Consider the following 12,323-nt stretch of genomic DNA (forward strand, 5'->3'; position numbering starts at 1 on the left):
CACATGTGGAATTATATACTTAACAAAAAAGTGTGAAACAACTGAAAATATGTCTTATATTCTAGGTTCTTCAAAGTAGCCACCTTTTGCTTTGATGACTGCTTTGCACACTCTTGGCATTCTCTTGATGTGCTTCAAGAGGTAGTCACCGGAAATGGTTTTCACTTCACAGGTGTGCCTTGTGAGGTTTAATAAGTGGGATTTCTTGCCATATAAATGGGTTTGGGACCATCAGTTGTGTTGTGCAGAAGTCAGGTGGATACACAGCTGATAGTCCTACTGAATAGACTGTTAGCTGCTTTTTTCTTGCCATAATACAAATTATAAGTAAAGAAAAAAGAGTGGCCATCATTACTTTAAGAAATGAAGGTCAGTCAGTGTGAAATATTGGGAAAACTTTGAAAGTGTCCCCAAGTGCAGTTGCAAAAACCATCAAGCGCTATAAAGAAACTGGCTCACATGAGGACCGCCCCAGGAAAGGAAGACCAAGAGTCACCTCTGCTTCTGAGGATAAGTTTATCCGAGTCACCAGCCTCAGAAATCGCAGGTTAACAGCAGCTCAGATTAGAGGCCAGGTCAATGCCACACAGAGTTCTAGCAGCAGACACATCTCTTCAACAACTCTTAAGAGTAGACTTTGTGCAGCAGGCCTTCATGGTAAAATAGCTGCTAGGAAACCACAGCTAAGGACAGGCAACAAGCAGAAGAGACTTGTTTGGGCTAAAGAACACAAGGAATGGACATTAGACCAGTGGAAATCTGTACTTTGGTCTGATGAGTCCAAATTTGAGATCTTTGGTTCCAACCACCGTGTCTTTGTGCGACGCAGAAAAGGTGAACAGATGGACTCTACATGCCTGGTTCCCACCATGAAGCACGGAGGAGGAGGTGTGATGGTGTGGGGGTGCTTTGCTGGTGACACTGTTGGAGATTTATTCAAAATTGAAGGCATACTGAACCAGCATGGCTACCACAGCATCTTGCAGCGGCATGCTATTCCATCCGGTTTGCGTTTAGTTGGACCATCATTTATTTTTCAACATGACAATTACCCCAAACACACATCCAGGCTGTGTAAGGGCTATTTGACCAAGAAGGAGAGTGATGGGGTGCTACGCCAGATAACCTGACCTCCACAGTCACCAGACCTGAACCCAATCGAGATGGTTTGGGGTGAGCTGGACCGCAAAGTGAAGGCAAAAGGGCCAACAAGTGCTAAGCATCTCTGGGAACTCCTTCAAGATTGTTGGAAGACCATTTCCGGTTACTACCGGAAGGTCATCAAGAGAATGCCAAGAGTGTGCAAAGCAGTCATCAAAGCAAAAGGTGGCTACTTTTAAGAACCTAGAATATAAGACATATTTTCAGGTGTTTCACACTTTTTTGTTAAGTATATAATTCCACATGTGTTAATTCATAGTTTTGATACCTTCAGTGTGAATGTACAATTTTCATATTCAAGAAAAGACAGAAAAATCTTTAAATGAGAAGGTGTGTCCAAACTTTTGGTCTGTACTGTACATCCTAGTGTTTTCTGAGGATATTAAAGATATGGTCACTCTGATTGTCACAAGTTCTTATTACTTGTGTTATCCCATATTTTTCTTGGTCTCTTGGTTAGGTATCTGTGTTTTGTTTTTCAGCAAAAAATCATGCAAAATCCAAAATGTACTGCTCTGTAGACCTCGTACACACACAGCTCCGCTCCATACGCCTCGTACACGTGCGACTCCGCTCCATACACCTCATACATGCGCGGCTCCGCTCCATACACCTCGTACACGCGTGGCTCCGCTCCGTAGACTTCGTACACGTGCGCCTCCGCTCCATACACCTCGTACACACGCGGCTCTGCTCCGTACACCTCGTACACACGCGCCTCCACTTCATACACCTCGCACACACGCGGCTCTGCTCCGTACACCTCGTACACGCGCGGCTCTGCTCCGTACACCTCGTACACGCGCGGCTCTGCTACATCCACACTGTAAACCCCTCCTGACCCCACACATAAACTTCAGCTCATCCAGCACCATGACAACCAGCACAGCAGAGTCCTGCATCCACTGAGGCCCCTGATCATGTGACCCCTGACTCCTCCCCTCCTGTGACCTCATCACAGCGCCTGTGCGCACAGAGCAGCCATATATGTGGTGGCGGCTCTGCAGGTGGAGGTATGTGGAGACCCCATTACTGGGCGCAGGGGGCATTAACCACTTCAGCACCGAGACTCTTTTGGGGTCTTGTGTTGCCCCTTTATAAGAATCATAAGGTTTCTGTTCTATTTCCTGTAATAGATACATACGACCCAACTATGGAGACAGGAAGGGAGGAAACGTATTGTTCTCATAGTACAGGACCCCTTTACTGCCCCACAGTGTAATGCCCCCATTATGCCCCTTATGCAGGATGTATGATGCCCCCACACAGTGTAATGCCCCCATTATGCCCCTTATGCAGGATGTATGATGCCCCCACACAGTGTAATGCCCCATTATGCCCCTTATGCAGGATGTATGATGCCCCCACACAGTGTAATGCCCCCATTATGCCCCTTATGCAGAATGTATGATGCCCCCACACTGTGTAATGCCCCCATTATGCCCCTTATGCAGTATGTATGATGCCCCCCACAGTGTAATGCCCCCATTATGCCCCTTATGCAGTATGTATGATGCCCCCACACAGTATAATGCCCCCATTATGCTCCTTATGCAGGATGTATGATGCCCCCACACAGTGTAATGCCCCCATTATGCCCCTTATGCAGGATGTATGATGCCCCCACACAGTGTAATGCCCCCATTATGCCCCTTATGCAGGATGTATGATGCCCCCACACAGTGTAATGCCCCCATTATGCCCCTTATGCAGGATGTATGATGCCCCCACACAGTGTAATGCCCCCATTATGCTCCTTATGCAATATGATTCCCCCACACAGTGTAATGCCCCCATTATGCCCCTTATGCAGGATGTATGATGCCTCCACACAGTGTAATGCCCCCATTATGCCCCTTATGCAGGATGTATGATGCCCCCACACAGTGTAATGCCCCCATTATGCCCCTTATGCAGGATGTATGATGCCCCCACACAGTGTAATGCCCCCATTATGCTCCTTATGCAGTATGATTCCCCCACACAGTGTAATGCCCCCATTATGCCCCTTATGCAGGATGTATGATGCCTCCACACAGTGTAATGCCCCCATTATGCCCCTTATGCAGCATGTATGATGCCCCACACAGTATAATGCCCCATTATGCCCCTTATGCAGTATGTATGATGCCCCCACACAGTATAATGCCCCCATTGTGCTCCTTATGCAGTATGTATGATGCACCCCACAGTGTAATGCCCCCATTATGCCCCTTATGCAGTATGTATGATGCCCCCACACAGTATAATGCCCCCATTATGCTCCTTATGCAGGATGTATGATGCCCCCACACAGTGTAATGGCCCCATTATGCTCCTTATGCGGTATGATGCCCCTACACAATGTAATGCCCCCATTATGCCCCTTATGCAGGATGTATGATGCCCCCACACAGTGTAATGCCCCCATTATGCTCCTTATGCGGTATGATGCCCCTACACAATGTAATGCCCCCATTATGCCCCTTATGCAGCATGTATGATGCCCCACACAGTGTAATGCCCCCGTTATGCCCCTTATGCAGCATGTATGATGCCCCACACAGTGTAATGCCCCCTTTATGCCCCTTATGCAGTATGTATGATGCCCCCACACTGTGTAATGTTCCCATTATGCCCTTTATGCAGGATGTATGATGCCCCCACACAGTGTAATGCCCCCATTATGCTCCTTATGCAGGATGTATGATGCCTCCACAGTGTAATGCCCCCATTATGCCCCTTATGCAGGATGTATGATGCCCCCACACAGTGTAATGCCCCCATTATGCTCCTTATGCGGTATGATGCCCCTACACAATGTAATGCCCCCATTATGCCCCTTATGCAGCATGTATGATGCCCCACACAGTGTAATGCCCCCGTTATGCCCCTTATGCAGCATGTATGATGCCCCACACAGTGTAATGCCCCCTTTATGCCCCTTATGCAGTATGTATGATGCCCCCACACAGTATAATGTTCCCATTATGCCCTTTATGCAGGATGTATGATGCCCCCACACAGTGTAATGCCCCCTTATGCAGGATGTATGATGCCCCCCACACAGTGTAATGCGTCCATTATGCCCCTTTTGCAGGGTGTATGATGCCCCCACACAGTGTAATGCCCCCATTATGCCCCTTATACAGGATGCATGATGCCCCCCACACAGTGTAATGCCCCCATTATGCCCCTTTTGCAGGGTGTATGATGCTCCCACACAGTGTAATGCCCCCATTATGCACCTTATGCAGTATGTATAATTCCCCCACGCAGTGTAATGCCCCCATTATGCCCCTTATGCAGTATGTATGATGCCCCCACACAGTTTAATGCCCCCATTATGCACCTTATACAGGATGTATGATGCCCCCGACAGTGTAATGTCCCATTATGCCCCTTATGCAGGATGTATGATGCCCCCACACAGTGTAATGTCCCCATTATGCACCTTATACAGGATGTAATGTTCCCACAGTAGCGCCTGAGGTCCTGCAGTTGGAATAATCCCTCTGGGAAATTGTTTTCCCTTTGCCTGTTCCCCTACATGTAGACCCTTGAGCATGTATACAGTGCTGGCCAAAAGTATTGGCACCCCTGCAATTCTGTCAGATAATACTCAGTTTCTTCCTGAAAATGATTGCAATCACAAATTCTTTGGTATTATTATCTTCATTTAATTTGTCTACAATGAAAAAAACACAAAAAGAATTGTCCTAAAGCCAAATTGGATATAATTCCACACCAAACTTAAAAAAGGGGGTGGACAAAAGTATTGGCACCCTTTGAAAAATCATGTGATGCTTCTCTAATTCGTGTAATTAACAGCACCTGTAACTTACCTGTGGCACCTAACAGGTGTTGGCAATAACTAAATCACACTTGCAGCCAGTTAACATGGATTAAAGTTGACTCAACCTCTGTCCTGTGTCCTTGTGTGTACCACATTGAGCATGGAGAAAAGAAAGAAGACCAAAGAACTGTCTGAGGACTTGAGAAACCAAATTGTGAGGAGGCTTGAGCAATCTCAAGGCTACAAGTCCATCTCCAAAGACCTGAATGTTCCTGTGTCTTCCGTGCGCAGTGTCATCAAGAAGTTTAAAGCCCATGGCACTGTGGCTAACCTCCCTAAATGTGGACGGAAAAGAAAAATTGCTGAGAGATTTCAACGCAAGATTGTGTGGATGGTGGATAAAGAACCTCGACTAACATCCAAACAAGTTCAAGCTGCCCTGCAGTCCGAGGGTACAACAGTGTCAACCCGTACTATCCGTCGGCGTCTGAATGAAAAGGGACTGTATGGTAGGATACCCCGGAAGACCCCACTTCTTACCCCGAGACATAAAAAAGCCAGGCTGGAGTTTGCCAAAACTTACCTGAGAAAGCCTAAAACGTTTTGGAAGAATGTTCTCTGGTCAGATGAGACAAAAGTAGAGCTTTTTGGGAAAAAGCATCAACATAGAGTGTACAGGGAAAAAAAAAAGAGGCATTCAAAGAAAAGAACACTGTCCCTACAGTCAAACATGGCAGAGGTTCCCTGATGTTTTAGGGTTGCTTTGCTGCCTCTGGCACTGGACTGCTTGACCGTGTGCATGGCATTATGAAGTCTGAAGACTACCAACAAATTTTGCAGCATAATGTAGGGCCCAGTGAGAGAAAGCTGGGTCTCCCTCAGAGGTCATGGGTCTTCCAGCAGGACAATGACCCAAAACACACTTCCAAAAGCACTATAAAATGGTTTGAGAGAAAGCACTGGAGACTTCTAAGGTGGCCAGCAATGAGTCCAGACCTGAATCCCATAGAACACCTGTGGAGAGATCTCAAAATGGCAGTTTGGAGAAGGCACCCTTCAAATATTAGGGACCTGGAGCAGTTTGCCAAAGAAGAATGGTCTACCATTCCAGAAGAGCATTGTAAGAAACTCATTGATGGTTATCGGAAGCGGTTGTTCGCAGTTATTTTGGATAAAGGTTGTGCAAACAAGTATTAGGCTGAGGGTGCCAATACTTTTGTCCGGCCCTTTTTTGGAGTTTTGTGTGAAATGATCAACGATTTGATTTTTGCTTCATTCTCTTTTGTGTTTTTTCCTTGCAAGCAAATTAAATGAAGAGAATAATACCAACGAATTTGTGATTGCAATCATTTTCAGGAAGAAACTGAGTATTATCTGACATAATTACAGGGGTACCAATACTTTTGTCCCGCACTGTACATGCATGTAGGGGAGCAGGCCTTACTATATATCGAGGCTTTGTACAGTAATATACCGCATGAGGATGGTATCAGAGGAGTAAGACATTTCTTGAAATCGAGATCAATAGAGTGTAGCAGACATAATGACTTCATGGAGGACCTTCTAAAATTCACTCTTACTCATAACTTCTTTCTTTTTGTCTGGAAGTACTTGACCGAGCTCAGGGGTACTGCGATGGGGAGCCCCTGTGCCCCTTGTACGCTAACTTATTCCTGGGCTGGTGGGAGGAAACCACAATATTCAGGGATGGTCATAAGTGGTGACATTCATATATTGGGGTATGGTGTAGATATATTAACGACACTTTTGTCATCTGGTCAGGGACGAGTGAACAATTTCTTGTGTTTGTCAGGGACTCAACATCAATAAAGTGGGCCTTAGATTTATCTCGGAGTTTGGTTATAACCAGTTGCCTTTCCTGGATGTACCAATAAAGAAAGAACGGATGGGACCCTAGGGACACTCATCTACCATAAACCTATAAGCACTTATAAACTATTGAAGTGGGATAGCCACCACCCCATCCCCCCCAAAAAAAGGAATACCCAACGGCCAATTTTTAAGGCTGAGAAGGAACTGTTTTAATGTCACAGATTTTAATATACAGGCAATAGACATGAACTCCAGATTCAGGAAAAAAGGTCCCCACTGTACATTTTGGATTGTGCACGATCGTTTGCAGAAACGTGGCAGAGACAGACACACCTCCATACCTAACCAACAGACCAAGAAAAAGATGGGATAACACGGGTAATAAGAACTTACATCTACCATATCTTTAATATCCTTAGAAAACACTGGGATATGCCTGTGGTTGACCCGGACCTGAGGGTGCAGTGGGATCTACTCCCACAATAACTTTCAGAAAGGGTCAGTCAATTAGGTGCATAGTTTCTATAAAAAAACTGCACCCAAGAGGACTTGGCTGGATAGAAGAATCTGTGGTTTCTTTAGATGTGGAGACTGTTGTACATATAATAGGATGAGGCCATGTAAATCTTTCTTGAGTTCCTCCACAAGTAAAGCCTTTTTCCAGAGGGATTATTTCAACTACAACCTCAGGACTTGTATATATGGCCACATGCACCTGCCCCCTAGATTATGTATGCACGACAAAATGGGAGTCTAGGAGGAGGAAAGGGGAGCATTTGGTTAATTTATGCCATGGTCAGGACATCCCATTATTGAGACACATGAACAGTGTACATGGAGGTGAAACCGGAGACAACTCCTTTTGTATCGTTGTGGTGTTTAAAATCAATGTGAGAGGAGGTGATCACAATAAATGTATCCTCATAAAGGAAAGCGAGTGGATTTCCAGACTGGATCCACTAACCCCTAAGGGACTCGATGAGCAAATTTTCTATGCCTGTTTTGTGTGAATACATCCATATTCTGAATTACAGTTTGGGATTTTGTACTTTACTGATTGCTACTCAGTTCCCTGTGAAAGGGGTTCACATATTGTTGTACTTCAAGATATCTGAGCTCCTATATCAGAATTAGTTCTTATCAGTTATATCACACACCTATACTATTTAGTAATTTAACAAGTGTGGTGATCCTTGTATATCTCCAATTATGTAATAGGGGTCAGATTTGACCATTTAGGAATATACTGTGGGCCACCATCCCATATTTTATGTAGTGATAAAGTAGATCTACATGCCTATTGCCCGATGGGAGGATGTGCAATACTTGTTTTTAGTCTCCAATGACGCTGATCTCAGAGACAGGACTTTTCTATAATGGAGGAATGCAATCCAGATTCAGTATGCTCTCCGGCGTGGAACGCACACGTCCGGACCTGCACAATCGCAGACAATGACCCTAGATGCTCTCCGGCGTGGAATGCATAACTACGGTCATGCGCAGTGAAGGGTACGAGTAGTTTGGCAGCAATCAGTTTATCTGCCGTTAAAGTTTATAGCACGTCACTTCCGGACATGGACTCTAGGGGATGGACATTATCGGACCTCTCGCGCATGAAAAATAGCACAAGCGCAATACATTATTGTAGACAGACTCCATTTTATATATCCTATGACAATTCACCTCTAAGAAAGGGAATGGGTCTCCTAGTCTGTGGAGGGGTTTTGGATGAAGTTGGATTTTTAAACATGGACACCTGGCTATTAGACGCACTATGCTGAACATCATGAATTAACATCTCTGAATCAAGTCTCCTGATGAAGCTGGTGGGGAAACGCGTTTAGGCGGATTATTGAAACATTCTCTGAAGAGTACCATACCCTTTCCTTTATATATACCTTGAGACATATGTGGTCCTATTTAATGTATCAGTGTATTTTTTGATATACACTGCTCAAAAAATAAAGGGAACCCTTAAACAACAGAATATAACTCCAAGTAAATCAAACTTCTGTGAAATCACATTGTCCACTTTCGAAGCAACACTGATTGACAATCAATTTCACATGCTGATGTGCAAATGGAATAGACAATAGATGCAATTTATTGGCAGTTATCAAGACCCACTCAATAAAGGAGTGGTTCTACAGGTGGGGACCACAGACCACATCTTAGTACCAATGCTTTCTGGCTGATGTTTTGGTCACTTTTGAATGTTGGTTGTGCTTTCACACTCGAGGTAGCATGAGACAGACTCTACAACCCACAGAAGTTGCTCAGATAGTGTAGCTCATCCAGGTTGGCACATCAATGCGAGCTGTGGCAAGAAGGTTTGATGTGTCTGTCAGTGTAGTGTCCAGAGGCTGGAGGCGCTACCAGGAGACAGGCCAGTCCACCAGGAGACGTGGAGGGGGCTGTAGGAGGGCAACAACCCAGCAGCAGGACCGCTACCTCCGCCTTTGTGCAAGGAGGAACAGGAGGAGCACTGACAGAGCCCTGCAAAATGACCTCCAGCAGGCCACAAATGTGCATGTGTCTGCATAAACGGTTAGAAACCGACTCCATGAGGGTGGTATGAGGGCCTGACGTCCACAGATGGGGGTTGTGCTCATAGCCCAACACCGTGCAGGACGCTTGCCTTTGCCACAGAACACCAGGATTGGCAAAGTCGCCACTGGCGCCCTGTGCTCTTCACAGATGAAAGCAGGTTCACACTGAGCACGTGTGACAGACGTGACAGAGTCTGGAGACGCCGTGAAGAGCAATCTGCTGCCTGCAACATCCTTCAGCATGACCGGTTTGGCAGTGGGTCAGTAATGGTGTGGAGTGGCATTTCTTTGGAGGGCCGCACAGCCCTCCATGTGCTCGCCAGAGGTAGCCTGACTGCCATTAGGTACCGAGATGAGATCCTCAGACCCCTTGTGAGACCATATGCTGGTGCAGTTGGCCATGGGTTCCTCCTAATGCAGGACAATGCCGGACCTCGTGGCTGGCGTGTGTCAGCAGTTCCTGCAAGATGAAGGCATTGAAGCTATGGACTGGCCCGCCCATTCTCCAGACCTGAATCCGATTGAGCACATCTGGGACATCATGTCTCGCTCCATCCACCAACGTCACGTTGCACCACAGACTGTCCAGGAGTTGGCGGATGCTTTAGTCCAGGTCTGGGAGGAGATCCCACAGGACACCATCCGCAACCTCATCAGGAGCATGCCCAGGCATTGTAGGGAGGTCATACAGGCACGTGGAGGCCACACACAATATTGAGCCTCATTTTGACTTTTTTTAAGGACATTACATCAAAGTTGAATCGGCCTGTAGTGTCTTTTTCCACTTTAATTTTGGGGGTGACTCCAAATCCAGGCCTCCATTGGTTAATAAATTTGATTTCCATTGATGATTTTTGTGTGATTTTGTTGTCAGCACATTCAACTTTGTACAGAACAAAGTATTCAATGAGAATGTATGAGAATATTTCATTCATTCAGATCTAGGATGTGTTATTTGAGTGTTCCCTTTATTTTTTTGAGCAGTGTATATATCAGGGTTATCTAGGGCTTCTGAGGGACAGTCACTGGAGAGTGGGGACACCATTGTCTTCTCTTAGAAGCTCCGCACTTAGGCCGCAACAGCTTTGTTTAGGTACAGGATAGGTAAGTGATTCTGTTAGAACCTTGCTCTTAGGTTTTTTTTTCCTTTGCTGGTCACATGACCTTGTTGGCCTATTTAATCCTGCTCCGCCCTTCTGGCTTTGCTGGACTTCATTGTATATCTACTTTCTAGCTAGCCTGTGCTCTGTGTCTTGCTCTGTTAGTTTGCTTGGTCTACTGACCTCTATGTTCTATATATTTTGTTTGTTCGTCTGTCTGCTACTATTTCTGTTAGGAGGTGTCCCATATTCCTCCCAGTCCTTAGTACTTGTAGGGATTCCTTCCCCACATCTATAGGTCTCCGTACAGACTAGCTTAGGACTTTAGCAGGTCTGATCGCAGGATCAGGTTCCCTGTTACATCGTAGGGATTAAGCTGAGTTCTATCGTAGGGACAGATCTCCTCTCTTTCCTTAGCTCTGGTAGCAGAACATAACAGTAAGTCCAGCCAGCAAATTCTCTAAGGAAAGATTTTTCTGTTCCATCATGGTGTCGGTTCAGGATTAGGTTCATCGCCTGCAGGGACTCTCTCTGGAGGTGGCCGAGCTCCGTCAGCACGTGAGTAACTGTCCTGGAGCACATTTCTTGGAGCCTAAGGTATGTTTGCCGGATTTATTTTTTGGTGAACACCGAGAATTTTTTTCATTCAAAAATGCTTGCTTATTGTATTTTCGTTTGAGACCTAAGTCCTCTGGGGATGAATCCCAGCGCGTAGGGTTCATAATGTCACTTTTGCGCAAAGAGCCTCAGGAGTGGGCCTTTTCTTTGCAACCTAGTGATACATGCTTCAGATCAGTGGATAGTTTTTTTTCTGCTTTGGGACTATTATATGATGATCCTGACCGTGTCGCATCAGCTGAGACTGAGTTGAGACGTTTAAAACAAGGATCAGGTAATGTGGAAAAATATTGTACTCATTTCCGTCGTTGGTCTACTCAAACAGGGTGGAACGATTCTGCTCTGAAAAGTCTATTTCTTGCTGGGCTCAGTGAAAGGGTTAAAGACCTGCTAATTGCTTATCCTACACCTATAGATTTGCAACAGGCTATGCAATTAGCTATACGGGTGGATAGAAGACTGCGTGCAAGGGTTAATGAGAGCAAATCCTCTGCTATGTCAGTTTCTGGTTATGAGAATGTGTGTACTAACAGTGGTGAACCGATGGAGATTGGATCGGTGGCACCTCGCTCTCAAGAAAAAGACCGTCGATTTTTTGAAGGCTTGTGTTTCTATTGCGGAAAATCTGGTCATTTGATTAAAGGCTGTGAGCTTCGTATGAAGAAAGAAAAAAAAATGGTCAGTCATGCCCGTATTGCCTGTTTAAATTCCAAGGGTGTATTTTTAGCTGCTTCCACGATTGCTCAGGAAAAATTAATGGAATTTCGGGTGTTTGTCGATTGTGGGTCTACTCTGAATGTTATTGATGGGGGATTCGTGGAAAGACTCAATTTAAAACCTGAACCTTTATCATCCCCCATTGCTGTGGTTTCTGTGGATGGTTCCCCTTTGAAGAATATTACTCTCAAGGTCTGTGAATTTCCTCTCACTATTAATGGTGTTCACCATGAGAAATTGGATTTGGTAGTGTTGAATAACTTGCCTTCTCCAGTAATATTGGGATTGCCCTGGTTAAAATTTCACAATCCTGTACTGGATTGGTCTACCAGTGAAATTAAATCCTGGAGCCATAAATGTTATGACAAGTGTTGTAATGGGCGTATTGCAGCTTTGGATAGGGGAGAATTGCTTGTTCCTATTCAGGATTTTTGGAAATTTTTTTCTGAGAAGGAATCGCAGGTTTTACCTCCCCATAGAGACTATGATTGTTCTATTGAATTTGTCCCTGGAGCGACTCTTCCTAAAAGTCGTTTATTTAACCTTACTATTCCTGAGAGGAAGGCTTTG

Source organism: Phyllobates terribilis, unplaced genomic scaffold, assembly GCF_046119375.1.
Source record: "Phyllobates terribilis strain yellow unplaced genomic scaffold, ASM4611937v1 Scaffold_29__1_contigs__length_15306474, whole genome shotgun sequence".
NCBI classification, from domain to species: Eukaryota; Metazoa; Chordata; class Amphibia; order Anura; family Dendrobatidae; genus Phyllobates; species Phyllobates terribilis.